This window comes from Geotrypetes seraphini, chromosome 15 (assembly GCF_902459505.1).
Source record: "Geotrypetes seraphini chromosome 15, aGeoSer1.1, whole genome shotgun sequence".
NCBI lineage: Eukaryota > Metazoa > Chordata > Amphibia > Gymnophiona > Dermophiidae > Geotrypetes > Geotrypetes seraphini.
The window spans coordinates 26,352,038-26,367,125 of NC_047098.1; the positions used below are offsets into that span (position 1 = coordinate 26,352,038).

At 44.3% G+C, this 15,088-nt stretch overlaps 1 protein-coding gene and 1 pseudogene across 2 annotated transcripts in view; one reads left to right on the top strand and one right to left on the bottom strand.

Moving 5' to 3' along the window:
* Positions 1-15,088, bottom strand: part of CASZ1 (castor zinc finger 1) — a 623,486-nt gene that overhangs the window by 263,698 nt on the left and 344,700 nt on the right. The window lies entirely within an intron of this gene.
* LOC117349052 lies at positions 1,785-2,377 on the top strand (annotated as a pseudogene).

Here is a 15,088-nt window from a genome sequence, read left to right on the forward strand (position 1 = left end):
AGTCACGGTAGGGGTTTCTACCATGGCTTGGGGGGCACTAAATGCTCCGGCGCTCATATAATTCCTATGAATGTCGGAGCAGCGTTAGAGCATTTAGAAATCCAGGCTGCAGTAGAAACCTCTACCGCAGCTTAATAAGAGGAAACCCAAAAGAGTTTCAAGTTCAAGTTTCAAGTTTATTAATAAATTTGATGAATCGCTTATTAGAATTACTAAGCGATGTACAAAATCAAAATAGAGTATAATAAAAAGAGACAAATAATTTAACAATATACTTTCATAAAATACAAACATGGGTCGGGAGGGAAAGAGTAAAAGTTACAATTTTCAATTTATGGTAGAAAGAATGGAAAAAACTGAAGGGTAAGGGGTAGTTAAACCACAGCATAATTTTAAAATCTCACTAAAATTTAAATATTAAAAGCATCTTTAAATAGATATGATTTTAAAAGTTTTTTGAATATTGTGACGTCTTTTTCGTTTCTAATATATTGTGGCAGGGCGTTCCACCATTGAGGTCCCATCACAGAGAATATGTCAGATCTTCTTGTTCCAATAATTTTCAGAGAGGGGACTGTAAGGAGATTTTGGCCAGATGAACAGAGTGGGCGTTGAGTACTGTGTGGTATTAATAATCTAGATATAAAGCAGCCTTATTTTAAAGGTGATTCTATGACCAATTGGGAGCCAATGGACAAGACAAGACTTTCAATTAATTAAAAGTGCTACTTTCAAATGCTGTATGAAATATGTCTGGCAATGGAAACTGCCCCTTCACATGTCAGTGATTCCTTGCTTATCACGCAGCCAAACACTACACCTGGCTGTTGGAAAGTAGGTGTATTGCATAGCCAAGAAACGTTATGATGCCATAGCCACTCAAACTGAGGATTCCTTTAAAATTTATTTCATTTTATCGATTTAGCATTTGATAAACCACTAGTTGAACAATGAAACATCCAAGCAGTTTACAGAATCCAAGTCTGCTGTACAGACAACCAATAAGTTAAATAGAAATACGGTAAGAGAAAAATAAACAGCGGGAAGGGAATGCTTAAAACAACATCAAAAGACAAGTGGATGAAAAAGCAACTGAAAAGCAAATGGAAGGAAAACTAGAAAGCCCACAGCTTGCGCAGGGGAACATCCTGAATAATAAGCATCCTATATAATAAAACCCTAGCCGCGCATGCGCACTCCTACCTGCGTGTTCCGTTTTCCCTGATCCGTGAGATGTAAGTCTGTGGCGGCAGGAGTGCCCACGCGCGAGTCCCCAGCCTTACAGCACCTCACTACACCCGCGGCAGGACTGGCCGCCAGCGCTGGACTCCCTGCTCTCTCGCGGCAAAAAAAACCAGTACGTTTTTCATGGTCTGACCCTCCCATCCCTTCCCGACGTCTGACCGCCCCCCCCTTCCCTTCCCGCGGTCCAGACTCCAAACCTGTCTGCAGCACTCTACACACGCTGCTTCGGGGCCTTCTACTGCCCTGATTTGCTCTGCCGCGTCTCTGATGATGTCATCAGGGACGTGCCAGAGTAAATCAGGACAGTAGAAGGCCACAAAGCAGCATGTGTAGAGTGCTGCAGACGCTACTAGAGTCGGCAGGTTTATCGGGACCGCGGGAAGGGAAGGAGGGGTTGGGGGTGGGGGCAAGGGACTAAGGGAGCCGGACAGACTTCTAGCACCCGTTAATGTAACGGGCTAAAATACTAGTTAGAATATAAGACAGCTGCTTTCCTTTTCTTTGCGGCCATTTGCTCCCGCATAGGGAATTAAGCCACCATGGCCCTCAGTCAAAATGGAATGATCTTGAAACCCCACTTCCACAAAGACTGGCAGAAACGAGTCGTTACCTGCTTCAACCAGCCTGCCCGAAAAATCCGCAGGTGGAAGGCATGGCAAGTAAAGACTCGTCTGATTGCATCTCGACTAGTGTCAGGGGGGGGGCCCATCCACTCAATAGCGAGGTGTCTCATTTTCAGATATCACACCAAAGTTCGTGGTAGCCGAGGATTCAGCTTGGAAGACTTGAAGATGGCTGGGATCCATAAGAGGACTGCACAGACAATTGGTATCTCAGTGGACCCCCGCCGGCGTAACAAGGAGTACCACGCCAGACTTATCCTCTTCCCAAGGAAGGCCTCTGCTCCCAAGAAAGACGACAGCTCTGCAGAAGCTGCAGAAGCATTGCAGAAGCTGGCAACGCAGTTGGTGAGCCCCGTTATGTCCATCAGGAATGTCTACAAGAAGGAGAAAACCCGCATAATCACAGAAGAAGAGAAGACCTTCAAGGCTTTTGCCAGCCTACGCTCTTTGGAATTAGAGCTAAGAGAGCCAAAGAGGCAGCTGAACAGGATGTGGAAAAGAAGAAGTGAACATGTTTTCTGAAACTTTCAATAAAAAGCGAGAATTAAAAAAAAAAAAAGAATCTAAGAAAGCTTTATTGGCTCCCAATCTGTTTTAGGATCCAGTTTAAATGTGCCTGCGTCATTTTTTAAGCTTCTCCTTTGCTCCCTTTATACTGGAATATTTTCATTTATTTACTTTTCTATACCATTCTTCCAAGGGAGCTCACCCTTATTACGCCACTGAGTATAAACAACCCAGAAATCGTAGAAACATCCTGCCTAAAGCAGGAGACACTCAGGGGCTGATTCTGTAAGTGGTGCCTGCCACATGTCGCTCACGGATAGGCGCCGCTTACAGAATCGTAGCTAGAAAGGACCTTAGGTGCTGGGAATGTAGGCCAGGGTTTTACAGGCCTACATTTGTGGCACCTAGGGTCCTTGCAGAATCGCCACCCATGGTGCCTAGTGATGCCGAAGTCCAGCGTGCCCCTAAACACGCTCACTTTCGGGCTTCGGCATCACTAAGCACCAGTCATGGAAGCTGCCTAGCAGCGCCTATTTTTTTACACAAGTTTTTTAATTGTTTTTTTTTTAACGGTGCAAACAATTATTGCGCCACTTAAAACTTCAACAACTTTTTTCAGAATCTGGCCCTAAGGGTTCTTCTTACAAAGCCGCAGTAGCGATTCTCCCACGGCCAATGCACTGAAGCCCACAGGAACTGAATGAGCTCGGTGCATTTTCCGCGAGGGGAATTGCTACCGCTGCTTTATCAAAGGAGCCCTAAATCAACAGCACACCTCCTGTCATTAAGAACATAAGAATTGCCGCTGCTGGGTCAGACCAGTGGTCCATCGTGCCCAGCAGTCCGCTCCCGCGGTGGCCCCCAGGTCAAAGACCAGCGCCCTAACCAAGACCAGGCTCACCTGCGCACGCTCAAGTTCCGCAGGAACTTGTCTAATTTGGTCTTGAATCCCTGGAGGGTGTTTTCCCCTACGATAGCCTCCGGAAGAGCGTTTCAGTTTTCCACCACTCTCTGGGTGAAGAAGAACTTCCTTATGTTTGTACGGAATCTATCCCCTTTCAACTTTAGAGAGTGCCCTCTCATTCTCCCTACCTTGGAGAGGGTGAACAGTCTGTCTTTATCTACTTTGTCTTGAGTCCCTGGAGGGTGTTTTCCCCTATGGCAGACTCCAGAAGAGTGTTTCAGTTTTCCACCACTCTCTGGGTGAAGAAGAACTTCCTTACGTTTGTACGGAATCTATCCCCTTTCAACTTTAGAGAATGCCCTCTCGTTCTCCCTATCTTGGAGAGGGTGAGCAACCTGTCTTTATCTACTAAGTCTATTCCCTTCATTATCTTGAAGGTTTCAATCATGTCCCCTCTCAGTCTCCTCTTTTCAAGGGAGAAGAGGCCCAGTTTCTCCAATCTCTGACTGTATGATTCAATTTTCCTTTTTTTTTTTTTAGTACAAAAGGGGCAATTTTCAAACTATCCACTTTGGGACAAAGTCCAAAGATGCTGGAAAAAGTGCAGAGGCGAGCCACGAAACTTATCAAAGGAATGGAAAATTTGACCTACAAAGATCGACTCAGGAAGCTGGGGCTGTTTACCCTTGAGAAGAGAAGACTGAGAGGGGATTTGATAGAGACTTTTAAAATATTAAAAGGATTTGATATAATAGACCAAAAAGAAGCATTACTGAAATATTCTGATGTGACGAGGAAAAGAGGACATAGACTGAAACTGAGTGGCAGCAGGTTCAGGACAAATGTCAGGAAATTCTGTTTCACACAGCGCGTGGTGGGTGCTTGGAATGCACTCCCGGAGGAGGTTGTGGAGGAGACTACTGTTCTGGGATTCAAACGCAAATTGGATGACACCTTCTTGAATATCATATTGAGGGATACGGTAAATTTGGGTCTCCAAAAAGGAGTACCTAAATGGGCCTCCGCGTGTGCGGATCGCCGGACTTGATGGACCTTGGTCTGATCCGGTGAGGGCGTTTCTTATGTTCTTATGTTTATACCTGCAAACATTGTGCCAATTTTCAGACAAAAAGTATGGGTGTGTTTCTATTTGGAAATCCACAGGAGAAAATGTACAAAAGTAATACCGGCAGAGTTTTGCACCTCCCTGTTTTTGTGTGTACTTTTTTCCATGTTAAATAAGGTGTGTAGAATTGAAAATGCATTTATGGATGCTAATTTCCTTTCCTCACTCGAACATATCTCTCAGGAATGTCTCCTTCTTAGTGTAGCTGACAATGTGAATCCTATAAAGCGCTGCTTGTGCTTTACCCTGCATTGAGGGAGGGCGATTTTCAGACAATCTGCAACGTGAATTGCAGCTTTGAAGATTGCCTTCTGACAAGTAATTTTTAAAAAGCCTTTGACCATCTCTCCCCGCTCCTGGCCAAGCTCCACTGGCTTCCGATAATCGCCAGGGTCCACTATAAATGCGCCTGTTTAACTTTCAAAATCCTATACGGTATCCTCCCTCCCTTTATCCCTCTTTCTTGGAATTCCTCAAACCCTAATACCACCAGATCCTCCCACAAATTAAAACTATCCTTCCCCTCGCTAAAAGGCATTTCCCACATAGGAAAGCTAGGGACTTCCCTCCACTTCAAAATCACTGAGCTCTGGAACAACCTTACCTCCCCTCTTCGGAACTTGAGCTCTCTCCAAGTTTTCCGCAAACATCTGAAAACCTGGCTTTTCTCCAAAAATGTAAGTCTCCCTCCAACTTAGGAATCAAGTAAACTCTTATATCTTGGCATCCCAAGTCCTCTAAATTTTCTTCACACTTCTATCTCTAACCCTCCGTTGTAGTTCCTTCCTATTTCTCCTACTGTAAACCGCGTCGAGCTCTACGAACGTGGAGATGATGCGGTATACAAACCTAAGGATTAGATTAGATTAGATTTCATAAACAAAAAATAAAACAGAGAGCTACAACCAATGAACAACGGGATTCAAAAGTAAATCTCAAAGATAAGAAAAAGAAATCCCTAAAGGGTATATACCACAGAAAAATACTATAATATCAGAGCAATGTACTCCAATTACAAAGTTAGAAATATTGTACATATGTATTCTAACTTTGTAATTTGAGTACATTGCTCGGATATTATAGTATTTTTCTGTGGTATATACTCTTTAGGGATTTCTTTTTCTTATCTTTGAGAAGCCTATTTACATAACCATGCCAAACCACGAGTTACCCCTGATACTTTTAGGTCTGATTCTGTATGGGACCCAGGGCAGGATTAACCAATAGGCCAAGTAGGCACGTGCCTAGGGCCCAAAATGGTCAGGGGTGCCCGATGAATGATTGCATCAACATTGTTTTTTTCCAAACGGCGATGGGCCCCTCCAGCATCGATCGGCTATGCAGGCCCCACCCCAATAGGCAACGCAGCCCTCCCCCACTGACGGAATCCCCCATCGACGGAAAGTAAGACAAGCAAGCAACGTGGGTAAGAAAGGCAACGGGAACTGTAATTGTGCAAGCGGTGCTGCTTGCCCAAAGCTTCCCTCTGACACAGCTTCCTGTTTCCACCTGGGCGCATGGTGGGGCGGGGAGGGGGCCCAGTGTAATTGTGAGCCTAGGGGCCCTCGACGAATTAATCCTGCCCTGATGAGACCCCTATAAAATCCTAAAGAAAATCCGACACTGAAGGGTCAATTTTCAGCTGGCAGGGCTCAGCATTTTGCTGACTGCTGCTGGCATTGAATTTCCAGGTTTGTGAAGCCGGCTAAAGCATTGCCGGTTAAATGTGATATTCAGAACTTAACTGGCACCGCATAAAAATAAGACTGACTTTCATCCTGTCCTATTTATGCGGTTACCTTGGCTGGTTAAGTGCTGTCACGGTCCCCAGAAAGCCCAAAAAGCTGATTTTGAGACAGGAACTAAGGCCCAGATTCTAGTAGCGGCGTCCTGAAGTTAGGTGGCAGTAGCTTTCCTGCCGCTGTCTAAATAACCAATCAGGCTGCACTTCAAAAAAAAAAAAAAAAAATCAATCAATGCAGCGAACGGTGCCTATGTTGAAAGCACCGTTAGCACACCTACAGAAACGTCTAGGTACATCTAAGGACGCCTGAGGCTAGTGTGGGCCCGGTCTATGCCGGAAGGGGCCTTAGGCATCCTTAGGCGACCCTAGGCGCTTTCATAGGTGCATGACAGGTGTGTAAAATGCTGGCCTACATTAAAGGCGCCTTCTTTTAAAAAAAAAGCCACAATTCTATCAATGGTGCCGATGTGTGATTGACACGCGATTGGTGGCCGTTTTTAGGCAGCCATGATACCGACGCCATTTATAAAATCTGGGCCTAACTGGACGTTTCAGTTAAGTGCCACGGAATATGACTGTTTACCACTGAACAAGCCATTTAACCACCCAGGAGCCGATTCCAGCCAGTTAAATTGCTTTGAATATCGATTTCTGAGATTTTAGCGAAGTGCTTCTTAATCTTTCTTGCTCCAATAGCATCGTTTTTTGTTTATCTAGTTTTGGTATTACATGTGGGAAAAGATTTTTATAATACCGGCCAACTGCAAATGCGTGATAAGAGTGCAACTACTTTTTATATGCTCTGCAGGTTGACACTGCCAGACGTGTAATTTGGGTGGCATGAACATGGAGATGCAACAAACACATGTGTTTTCTACAATGTGTAGGTCAAGACTGGACTGAGAGCTGTGCATGCAGTTCAGCCACACAAGGCATTGGGGGCGGGGTGGGTGTGTGTGGGGGGGGGGGTGACTGTAAAATTGTTCCCAGACTATTATCTCCTCTGCCTAGCCACAGTGCGGTGGGCAGGACGGGGCATGATTCTGGCTCAATATAGTCCTGAAAACAGAGGAACAAGGATCCTCCATGAACAAACGCCAACAGCAAACAAAGTAGTAGGCAGCCAAGGTAGGCATGGATATGGAAACAAACCAAACGTCAATGGAACCACAATGTGGTCAAAGATTGAATGACTCAACATGAGTCGGATAAGTGAGTGGCTATAGCAGAGTTTTGTGCCATTTTCTAACAGCTTTTCCAGCAGAGGTTTGGTTTTAAACGTACTGCCATCAGCAAGGAAAGACAAACGTTGTGTCTTTTGCTTTCACCACGGCAAATTTTGACTTGGGTTGCAGGCTAGTCGGCCAAAACACAACTCGCATTGAGTCATTCAACCCCACTGTGGTTCCAATGAAGTTACCTGTGCCGTCACTCCGTTGTTTCCTGTCAGTATGGTCCTGATGCAGATACACAAGTAAAGGACAGGCACTTTTTTGTGACAGGATAAATTTGTGCATGGGCATTGACTCACTACTGAACTTCTCTTATAATGTCACAAGGTTCCTTTTGTTACCTTTTTAAACTAAACTGAAACTGGTCCCCTTTTTGGGACTTCTCAAATCCTACAGGGCTGGTGTCAGACTTAGAGTGGTCCAGGGCAGAAACTAGATAGAGCACCCCAAAGCGTGCAGGGTCAGAAGGCCCAGGCAATTGCCCTATTTTCCACCCCCTAACGACAGCCCTGCTCATGTAGGCTTCATATTATAAAATTACCCCAAAGAAGTCGAGTCATTTTAAGAGGAGAAAAAAAAAAAAGGAAAAAGTTAAATGCACGGGGAGGTGACTTTTTAAAGGGATCCAGTCACCTCATCATGAAGTTAAGATTCCACATCTCAGAGTATGAAATTTGTGCTAGCCAGAATAGCTAAATATAGCCACATTATTTCACAGCTCAGATATATTTAGCTCAAAGTGGCCATTCCTGGGGACCTCTTTAGCTCAGAAGGCAAAAGGGAGAGAAAAGAAAAAAGTGTGTATATTTGCCTTTTCAATTATCTCTAAATTATATCCTGTCAAACCTTTTCAATATTCACTGCCAACAGAGCTATTCCCAGATATTCAAAACCGGACCCTGTCTGGGCTTCAGCTTTAAATATTTTTGAACCAACTAACACATAGCCGCTTAAGTCAATATTCAGCACTTACATGGGTTACATAGAAGATGACGGCAGAAAAGTGCTACAGCCCATCAAGTCTGCCCACTCTGCTTACCCCCTGTCTATGCCCTAATGACCCAATTTTCTTATCTTGACCCTCGAAGGGTTCCCACATGGGTATCCCATTTATTCTTAAAGTCAGACTTCTATGTGGTAACATTTATGCACCAAACCTGGTTGTTTAAGGACTGAATATCAACACTTAAGTGCCAAGTGCTGACTCTGCCCCTGGAATGCCCCCCTGAAACCAAACAGACAAAAAACCCAGGAAGGAAAGGAGCCCCTACAAAACAATCGGTGAAACCAAAAATAGGGACTGATGAAATTCCAGTCAAAATATGTATAAAAGGGTGGCGGCTGACTGGCGTCATGCCTTGTTGTTTTGGCATGAGCTGGATTTGGAACGGGGGGGAGGAGGGAATCCTCGTTTTGTGTACTGGCGCTTACTGCAGCCCGCTTGCTTTTGGCTTCCAAGTGGAATCAGCCGGTGCCTCCCTCTTGGCAGGGGATGGAACAGAAGCTGCACCAATGGCAGCTCCTGTATCGCTTTACGGCAGCCCAACATGGTTTACGCCATAGTTTTGATCACATCTGGCGGAACTTTCACTTGCTTACTTGATTTTTTTGGGGGGTCTATTGCGGGTTTTGGACTGGGATTTGCTTTTGGGGGTGTTTCTGGATGGGCACTTTTACTTTTTGCTGACTGTTTTTTGAGATCCTCCTGCCTGCCTTGGGAGTGGGGATTTGGGGGTCTGTCACCCGGGGGAGGTGGGGAGGGGTTGTATGACTGCTGTTCTTGTACAATTTTGTCTCTCCTGTTCTATTGTTTGCTTTTGGATTGCCTCTCTCGGCATATTCTGGGGAGACCGGTTTCTTGTTGGACCATTATTTCCTTGTTTGCTTATTGTATTCTCTTTGTTCTTTTGTGCATTTTCTTAATAAAAGTTTTAATTATTAAAAAAAAAAGTGTGTATAAAAGCTTTTTTTATTCATAAAACATCAACAACTGAAATAAAAACCCCTTGACATGGACCATGTTTCGGTGGGAAACTGGCTGCCACAGGGGTCACAAAAGTGCTGGTCAATGCTGATGGTGAAAACAATGATACGATTTTGCAAAAAATCAAATTCACTTCTAGCAACAAGGCACTGTAACAAGCAATGGCAAATGAAGTAAAAATTAAGCGTGGAAAAAGCATGATCTGGTTTTCGAACACTAGGGATTTAGTGCGTGGTCTGGCTTTCTAACACTGGGGGATTTAGTTTGTGGTCTAGTTCTCTAATGCTAGGACTTAATTTGTGGTCTGACATTAGAGAATGAAATTCAAGTTTTTCAGAACCACTTTCTGGTATTTAGCCCCAGATTGGTCACAATCATTGTGCATCAAGGAGCCTCACCTTGGGACCTCTTAATTTCTCCTGCTTTACCCTTTCCACTCCCAGCTGCCTTAACCCTTTATTTGACATTGTTGCTCAGAAGCAACATGTGCTTCCTGTGGCTCTTATGGGAGATCTGCATCTCCAAAGGCCTGTTACTTGGCACTGTTGCTCTCTTTCAACATCAAGATACATAAAGCAGGAGTCTACAAGAACTGAGAAACAGCGTACAGAAACATATGCAAGGTGAGGAGCTAAGTTAGGTGGACAGTATTCCCAAGTTAACTCTTTAATGACAGCTGTTTCACCATCTGTCAATTAAAGAGTTAACTTGGGAATACTGTCCACCTAACTTAGCTCCTCACGTTGCATATGTTTCTGTACGCTGTTTCTCAGTTCTTGTAGACTCCTGCTTCTTCCCTCCCCACACGAGGATGCCTTCTCTTTCTATATCTGTTCCAAATGCAGGAGAAATTAGAAATCTAGCTGTTGCAGGCAGGCTTTAGATGCTCTTGCTTCTCTATTGCTGAGGTTTCCGGCATTCAGAATGAGCTACAAGTGATGTTCAGGGCTGGCATTAGGGAGGGGTCTTGTATCATGCCAGCCTGAAGTGGATGTATAGCTTGCTAGTAGGCTCTCCAGTTTTGCCTTGGGCCTCTCCATGTCTAATACCCGTCCTATCAGAGCTCAGTGTGTGCCCTTCTCACCTCACTCTACCTGGGCTAAGAAAGGCTGGAAGAACTCAAAGAAGGCAACCATAGAAAGGGCAGAGGAAGTGTTGCTATGTGTAGTATGTATGGGTTGAACAAAGCAGCATGAGGATATCTGTGACAGTTAGTTTCTGGAGTACCACAGGGATCTGTACTGGGACCGGTGATATTTAACTTATTTATAAGTGATCTGGAAATTGGAACAACGAGTGAGGTGATTATATTTGCAGATGACACTAAACTGTTCAAAGTTGTTAAAACTCATGCAGATTGTGAAAAATTGCAGGCAGACCTTAGGACATTGGAAGACTGGGCTTCTAAGTGGTAGATGAAATTTAATGTGGACAAATGCAAAGCGATGCACATTGAGAAGAACAATCCAAATCACAGTTACTGGATGCTAGGGTCCACCTTGGGGGTTAGCGCCCAAGAAAAATATCTGGGCGTCATCGTAGACAATACGATGAAACCTTCCACCCAATGTGTGGTGGCGACCAAAAATGCAAACAGGATGCTAGGAATTATTAGAAAAGGAATGGTTATCAAGACTAAGAATGTTATAATACCCCTGTATCGCTCCATGGTGCGACCTCATCTGGAGTATTGCGTTCAAATTTTGGTCTCTTTATCTCAAGAAAGATATAGCGGCACTAGAAAAGGCTCAAAGAAGAGCGACCAAGATGATAAAGGGGATGTAACTCCTCTCGTATGAGGAAAGACTAAAAAGGTTAGGGCTCTTCAGCTTGGAAAAGAGACGGCTGAGGGGAAATATGAATGAAGTCTACAAAATCCTGACTGGAGTAGAACGGGTACAAGTGCGTCGATTTTTCACTCCATCAAAAATTACAAAGACTAAGGAACACTCGATGAAGTTACAGGGAAATACTTTTAAAACCAAAAGGAGGAAACTCAGAGAAAAGGTAAGCTCTGGAATGCATTGCCAGAGGTTGTGGTAAGAGTGGATAGCATAGTTGGTTTTAGAAAGGTTTGGACAATTTCCTGGAAGAAAAATCCATAGTCTGTTATTGAGAAAGACATGGGCAAAGACACTCTTGCCCTGGATCAGTAGCATGGAATGTTGCGACCCCTTGGGGTTTGGCCAGGTACTAGGGACCTAGATTTACCATTGTGAGAACGGGCTACTGAACTTGACGGACCATTGGTCTGATCCAGTAAGGCATGTTCTTACTCTGAGGCTCATGGTGTAGCTAGGGAGAAGCATATCATAGTGACCTCAAAAATACTCAGAAAGGAGCTCCTGTGCATTTAAGAGTCACTGACTCGGCCCCAGACAATGATGGAATCCAAGCTAAGCCCTTTGCACGGCGATGCACAGCACTGCCACTGAGCCACCACTAGTCTTAACATTAATGAAAACATCACTCACTGAAAGAGATTGCACCTTTAAGCATCTGTCATTTGATAACTTAGAAGGGACCAGTCAAACCGCACACACAACACAGGTATAAGGACCCAACCAATCCACAGAAAGTGGAAACGTAGGACCCATCCAATCCACAAACGAAACGGGTGTAAGGACCCAGTCAATCCACAGAGAGCAAAGATGTAAGGACCCAGTCAATTCACAGCATGTGCAGATGTGGGGACCCAGCTAATCCACCCATATTACAAGAGTAAGGACCCAGTCAATTCACAGTATAAACTGATGTTGGGATCCAGCTAATTTACAAACAACACAAAAGTGAGAACCCTGGAAAGGATGAGAATGTTACTGCCATGATGACATGAAAGGAACCATATGAGCCCATCACTGAAGGTACAATGAGAGACACTGGTGTATAACAGAGAGAACGTACTGGATTTAATAAATGCCTGTCTGCAATCACTAGCTCTTTAGAGAGTAAAACAAACACACAACACATGAAAAATAAATTGAATTATTTAAAACCATATGTTCCTACAATCTGACAGAGCATGGAAGCTCAGCTGTGAGATTTCTGAAAGAGCTCCGATAGTATTCCCTCCCCTGTGGAGGCTATCTGGAAGATAACTTGACAGCAGCGGTGATTCACGTCCTTCCACTCCCAAGACCGACACAAGATGGGAGCACTCCTCTCTGGGATATGACTGGATAGAAAGAGGCCTTTTATTGAATCAGCGTTAAGAACAATCCAAAGAGGGTGTAGTACAAGAGTTGTGAGGCCACGAAGGTCTTTCTTCAGATGTGAACCTAAGGGTCTGAAACACGAATGCACTACAATATTTCTGAATTATTTTAACGCTAGTAGAAAAAAGTTATCATAGCCTATAAAGAAATTAGTCTTCTTCAGGACCAATATGGCTGCTACTAAAATCCTGCACAGTATAATCTCATTATAACGGACTGGCTTATAACGGAACCTCGTCTATAGCGGATGAGGTCCGCTGGTCCCGGCCGTTCGCCTTTATAAACATGCAGAAAATCATTGGATATAGTGGACTTGCATATAATAGACTTTCGGATATAACCAGTGGGGGCCCATCATTTTTTGGCACCCCCCCATCTGTATGAAAAACATGATTTTTATTAACAAGCCACATGTCACACATGAGTATCTAGGAAAAGGCAGCATCTTACATACTACAGTGAGCAGTACAACATCAATACACCCATTGTAAAACTAAACAAGCCAGACTAGTACAGATCAATCCTAACAGAAAGCCATGTCTTTCGAACACACAGAACACAGAAAACACCTTCGCCTAGTATGGAATATGTCATACCCCTCCCCCTTTTACAAAACTGTAGTGTGGATTTTAGCCACGGTGGTAACAGCTCTGACGCTTATAGAATTCTAAGCATCAGAGCTGCTACCACCATGGCTGGCGCTAAAAAACGCTCCACAGTTTTGTAAAAGGGGGGATAAAATTGAAATACATAGACAAAGGTTAAATTGAACCAGCAAGAAGCTGGACTCTGCATACAATGCAACACCACAGAAACAGTGACACATGTCTCCTAAAGCAATAAATAAATATAATTTTTTTTTCTACCTTTGTTTTCTCTGGTTTCTGCTTTCCTCATCTTCTTGTTACTCTCTTCCTTCCATCCACTGTCTGCCATCTCTCTTCCCCTATATGGCATCTTCTCTCCTATGCCCCTTCCAGAAACTGTATGCCTCCCCCTTCCATCTCTCCTTTCACCCCCATTGGTCTGGCATCTCTCTCCTCTCCTTCCCTCTCCCACACCTCTCTTCTGCAATCCCTTTCTTCCCTCATTTTCCTTTTCAATTTATTTTCTGCATCCATCTAGATTACGTTCTTACTACCCATTCATCAATTTCCTTTTTTACTGTCCACCTACAGCTCGCCACCTCTTTCCCTCACCCCCTCCAGTATTTCCCTAACTCAATCCTATTCCCCATCATGTGCCCTCCTTTTATTTATCCCCTCCTTCCATCATGTGTCCTCTTTCTCTACCCCTTCCATTTAGTACCTTCTCCTCTCTCTGTCCACTTCCATCATCTGCTCCCCTCTTTCTCTCCTCCCATTTCCTTCCTGCATTTGCTCCCTTATCTCTCCCATCTGCACTTCCATCCAGCATAGGCTCCCCCTCTACCCGCCACACTACCATCCAAATGTCTGCCCTTTCTTTCTCCATCCACCCCTCTTCAATCAGCATCTGCCCCCTTTCTTTCCCTTCAATCCAATTCCATCCAGTATCCTTCCCCCTTATGTCTCTCTCCCCTTTCCCTGTACATCAATTCCATCAGCACCACCCTTCCATTTCACCCTGCACCACTCTTTCATTCCAGCAGTCCTGCTCCTTTCTCGCGATGACTGTAGCTTCCGGCTGCCAGTCCACCCCACTCTGACGTACTAGCTTGGAGCAGAGTCGGCAGCCACGTGCTGGAAGGTCCTGCGATGACTCCAGGCTTTGCTCCGGAAGAAGTAAGTTATGTCAGAAGGGGTTGACCCATCAGATGCAGGGAGTTGCGGCATCTGCTGGGTCCACCCCCTCCGACATAACTTACTTCTTCTGGAGCAAAGCCGGCAGACGAGTTATCGGGGGACTTTCCTGCACCTCAGCGCAGCTGCCGACTCTGCTCTAGAGCAGTGTTTTTCAACCTTTTTATACCCATAGACCGGCAAACTACTAAGACTGAAATTTAAAAAACACATTTCCGCCCCGTCTTCGCAAGCTCAGTCCCCGCAAACCATCTGATCTCATCTGTATAAGTCTCAGTTATGATTTTATATTGAACATATTTTATTAAAATATAAAAAGAAACAATATTCCGTACAATTGTTATTTTATAAATATAAATATACAGAGCAAAGACCAACAAAACCCCTGTCTCCCCTCCTCTCCCCTTCACATATATCCCTTCTACTATCAAGAAAACTGAACAAGCCAAATTATTATAGAATGCTACACAGAAATATCATGCTAACAGAATACTGCAGTCACACATGACAGGAATAGTGTTAGGGGAATGCCCCCTGGTCCGAGAGAGCCCTAAGCCAGCTGGAAGCTAAAGAAGCACTGCCTGGGCTTTGCAGTCCCCAGTTATGTCTCTAGCAGGACACATATTTCAAATCTGATATATTCTAATGACAAAATAGAAATAAAATGATTTTTTCTACCTTTTGTTGTCTCTAGTTTCTGCTTTTATCTTCTTTTCACTCTTTCCTT